The sequence below is a fragment of the Arachis ipaensis genome, chromosome B5 (genome assembly GCF_059453495.1).
Source record: "Arachis ipaensis isolate K30076 ecotype BB chromosome B5, ASM5945349v1, whole genome shotgun sequence".
NCBI classification, from domain to species: Eukaryota; Viridiplantae; Streptophyta; class Magnoliopsida; order Fabales; family Fabaceae; genus Arachis; species Arachis ipaensis.
Window position 1 is genome coordinate 126,191,147 of NC_142440.1, and position 4,749 is coordinate 126,195,895.

The following is a 4,749-nucleotide window of genomic DNA, read 5'->3' on the forward strand; positions in this document are numbered from 1 at the left end:
TCCAAAAGAGATCTTTATGATAAAACATACCTACAGGATTCTCATGAACTAGACTCAAAGCCATAACAAGATATGGCAGAGTATCTGGGAATGGAAGGGTCTCCAAAGAGCAAAAATTTTTGTCTGGCAATTAACTCATGGAGGAATTCTAACAGCGGCCAAGACTGCAAAGTGGAGATGAGGTAATAACCAGAATTGCCTGTATTGTGACCCGGACATTGATACCCCTATCCATGTCATTAGAGACTGCCCTGGAGCTTCTGTTGTATGGACCTTGCTGCTAAATCCTCAAAGGGTGGGAGAATTCTTCAATCTCGGACTGCAAGATTGGATTCTAGCTAATTTCAGTCTGGATTTTGGTAATGATAGTGAAATAGATTCGAAGGTCTGTTTACGATTGCTACTTGGTCGATCTGAAAATTCAGGAATGAATTCATTCACTAGAACAAGAGTTATCCTTTGAGGACCAAAGAGATGAAAATCAAAAGGTTAGCTAGAGAAGTAAGGGAAACTACAAGAGGGGAGGATGGGAATCTGCAACGAGTTAACATTTCACTGGTTTGGCAACCTCCTCTTGATCAGTGGGTCAAGCTTAATATTGATGGAACCTCGCAAGGTAACTTTGGACCTGCTAGTTTTGCAGGGGTGTTTAGAGATAGTGTGGGTGGTTGGATCTTGGGATATGGGTGCAAGTTGAGAACTGTCAAAGCGATTCAGGCAGAGGTGGAAGCTATTCTTATGGGACTCCAGATAGCTAAGAGGAAGAGAATCCCCAAGCTTATCATTAAGAGTGACTCGCAAGGGGCCATTGAGTTAGTTAGAAATCCCCCGAAGTTCCATCCCAGTCTCACTCATCCAATAAGAAAGATTGTGTCGCTCTTTGCATAAAATTGACAAGTGGTAATCAGACATGCTTATAGAGAGGTAAACCAGGTGGCAGATGGGTTAGCTTACTTAATGTTGAATCAGAATAGTAACCGCGTGGAATGGGAACACTCTCCTACATCGATCTCTTTAGCCTTCTTTGCTGATAGAAGTGGGATTCACTTTCCCCGTTTATCTTAGTTTCTTTTTTGTTCTTGGTCTTAGGCCCTCACTTTTACAGAAACGAAAAAAAGAAGAAATTCAAGTCCAAAAAAAAAAACTTTCAAAATCTTGGCCGTTCACATAATTTATATACAATGCAACTAGGTATCCTTTATATATTGTCCTTTATTCAGTTTTTAGAGGAAAGAGAGAGAATATAAAATAAGTAACTCCCTTAATCTAGCATTTCTCATTTATATTATATCTTAATAGTGGAGACAAATAGAATATCACATTCCGCCCAAATACAACAGCATATGAGAACAATTCTAAGGTGAAAAAAGTATCTTTGGATCTTTTAAAGACATGAATGCTTTTATAATATGAAAAAGTACGAGGAATGTTGAGACCGATTCATCAAATTAAACCATATTAGCAAGAATGAAAACAAAAATATTAGAAAAAAAGATATAGTGACACGTGGTAATAAAAATGTTCAAATTGAATAATAATATCTAAAAAGATAAATTATGTTTTTTTTGTTTCTAACGTTTGTGATTTGTTTTAAATATCCTTAATGTTTAGTTTTATTAAAATTTTGTTTTTAACGTTTTCGATTTGTATCAAAATTATCGTTGAACGTTAATTTCATATAAAATTTTAGGGACAAAATTGAAAAGTTTCAAGGATAGTTTTGTTAGAAATTGAAAATGTGAGGGATAGAATTGAATGAATCGAAAATGTTAGGGACAAAATTGAATGAAATTAAACGTTAGGGATAATTTTAAAAAATATTACAAACATTAAGGACAAAAGGTATACTTTATTCTATATAAAAATATAAATGATATTTGTACTACTTTTTTTTAGTACACTTCCTTGTACACTTTTTTATGCTATAAAAGATTTTTTTTATCTTTTTCACTTTTTATCAAATAATTCTAATACAAAAATTAAAATATATAAATTAATACATAAAAATGGTGCATAATATAGGAATAAATTTGAACATGCATTTATGCTACGCGTATAATACATCCCCTGATTTGATGTCCAGCATTCCTTGAGAGCTTTCTCTCATTCCTTTCTAACACCCTAACAAAACAGACGTTTATATGTATGTCTACCAACTAATATAATAATGCATGTAACGATCTTCTGTTTACCACATTAGACCGTTATTGAGTTTTTTTTTTATATATTTTCTTTATTTACTGTCGCTTAAATTCACTTGTCTCTTCATTTTCGAGGGCGACGCTCCTACTTTCTTCAATGACTTTGACATTTTAAGGTAATTAAAATTCCCTTTCAATCTTTCTTTTCATTTTACCCTTTTGGAAATGAGTTTCTGGCATATTAAATTGGTAAATTGAACTCTTCCATATGAATAAGGAATGAAAATGCAATTTGTCTAATGGTAATGCATTTATCTTATTTATTTATATATTTATTAAATTTTCATTAATAGCAAAATGATTAACATCACTGCATATATGCTTAAATTTGCATGGATGCAAATTCATATCAAAATTGAATTTGAGTGGGTACATGAATTTGTCTAAGAAAGCTAGCTTTTATTAATATTGTTACATGAATCTTCATTGTAAGCTACAAAACATCAATTTCAGCTACTTACATATATATATTCATCTTCATTTATAGAAATTAATATCGTGCAACCAAAATTGATTTAAATTTAGAAAAGGGTAAAATAGCAGAGACAAAATCAAAGACGCCATCGATGCAATCATCCACACAGAATCTTCCTGGCTTCAAGAAATCCGTTAAACTGAAGTATGTAAAGCTTGGTTATCATTACCTCATAACCCATGGAATGTACCTCTTTTTTTCCCCTCTTGTGGGAATTATACTTGCGGAGCTGTCCACTTTCACAATAAAAGATGTTTATGATATTTGGGAGCATCTACAATATAACTTGGTATTTCTTATTCTATGCTCCAACCTCCTTGTATTTTTAACAACCTTATACTTTGTGACTCGACCGCGGCCGGTGTACCTTATCGATTTTTCCACCTACAAGGCCAAAGAATCTATGCAATGCTCAAAACAAAGATTTATGGAGCAATCTCGAATGAGTGGTTTTTTCACAGAGGAAAATCTCGAATTCCAACGAAAAATTCTTGAGAGATCTGGTCTTGGGGACAACACTTATCTTCCTGAGGCTGTCCTTTGCATTCCTCCAAACCCTTCAATGAGTACAGCTAGGAAAGAAGCCGAGGATGTAATGTTTGGTGCAATGGATGATCTGTTAGCAAAGACTTCAATAAATCCAAAAGACATTGGGATTTTGATTGTAAATTGTAGCCTGTTCAATCCAACTCCATCCCTGTCTGCAAATATTATCAATCACTATAAGCTCCGAGGGAATATAAAGAGCTTTAACTTGGGTGGAATGGGGTGTAGTGCTGGAGTTATATCGATTGATCTTGCTAAAGATCTTCTCCAAGTACATCCCAACTCATATGCATTGGTAGTTAGTACGGAGAACATTACTTTGAATTGGTATACTGGAAATGATCGATCGAAACTCGTCTCAAATTGTTTGTTCCGTGTGGGAGGAGCTGCAATTCTACTTTCCAACAAAAGATCCGACTGGAGACGGTCGAAATACCAATTGTTTCACACTGTTCGCACGAACAAGGCCAGTGAAGACAAGAGCTTTAGCTGCGTTACACAAGAAGATGATGCCAATGGCAAAGTTGGTGTCACATTATCAAAAGACCTTATGACAATTGCAGGGGATGCTTTGAAATCCAACATCACCACATTAGGCCCTCTTGTGCTTCCAACATCTGAGCAATTGCTATTCTTTGCAACATTGGTTGCCAAGAAACTTTTAAAGATGAAAGTCAAAGCATATATTCCAGATTTCAAGCTTGCATTCGAACACTTTTGCATTCACGCAGGAGGCAGGGCCGTTTTGGATGAGTTGGAGAAGAACTTGCAGCTATCTCCATGGCATATGGAGCCATCCAGAATGACCCTTTATCGTTTTGGAAACACGTCTAGCAGCTCGTTATGGTATGAATTGGCTTACACAGAAGCCAAAGGAAGGGTCAAAAAGGGTGATAGAGTATGGCAAATAGCATTTGGTTCTGGATTCAAGTGCAATAGTGCAGTATGGAAAGCTCTCAAGACCATTAACCCTATTAAAGAAAAAAATCCTTGGACTGATGAGATCCACAACTTCCCAATTGAGGTTCCAAGGGTTTCATCATTGTAATTCTGAACAATGCAATTTCACATATTGTTGTTTACTTCAAGGAGGATTTGGAGGATCATATTTATGTTAGTGTAAGGCATTGAAATACATTTATAAAATGGAAAACGCGAACATATTATCTGTTCATAATATTCAATTCACTAAAATATTATTGTCACAAAAGAATTTAGTTTTTGAAATCTTGAAAAAAAGAAATAATATCTTTGTCATTTAATGATTATCTTTGTAAAATAAAAGATGATGATATACGAGGGGAATAATAATAATAATAATAATAATAATAATAATAATAATAATAATAATAATAATAATAATATTTTGTGAAAAAAATTGGTTTGATAGGTGCGGTACATGTCTTCTAATGCAATGAAACAAAAAGTGGAAAAATATATGTTAAACTTAAAGTGTTCTATAGTCACTGAAAAAAAAAAACAAAAACTTGAAGTGTTCTACTTTAAAGTAAGAGTAAATAGTCAAAT

The 4,749-nt window shown here is 34.0% G+C and overlaps 1 pseudogene; it reads left to right on the top strand.

The window, feature by feature from the left end:
• The first annotated feature begins 214 nt into the window (after positions 1-214).
• On the top strand, positions 215-4,270 carry LOC107643879 (3-ketoacyl-CoA synthase 11 pseudogene; annotated as a pseudogene).
• Positions 4,271-4,749: the final 479 nt, after the last annotated feature.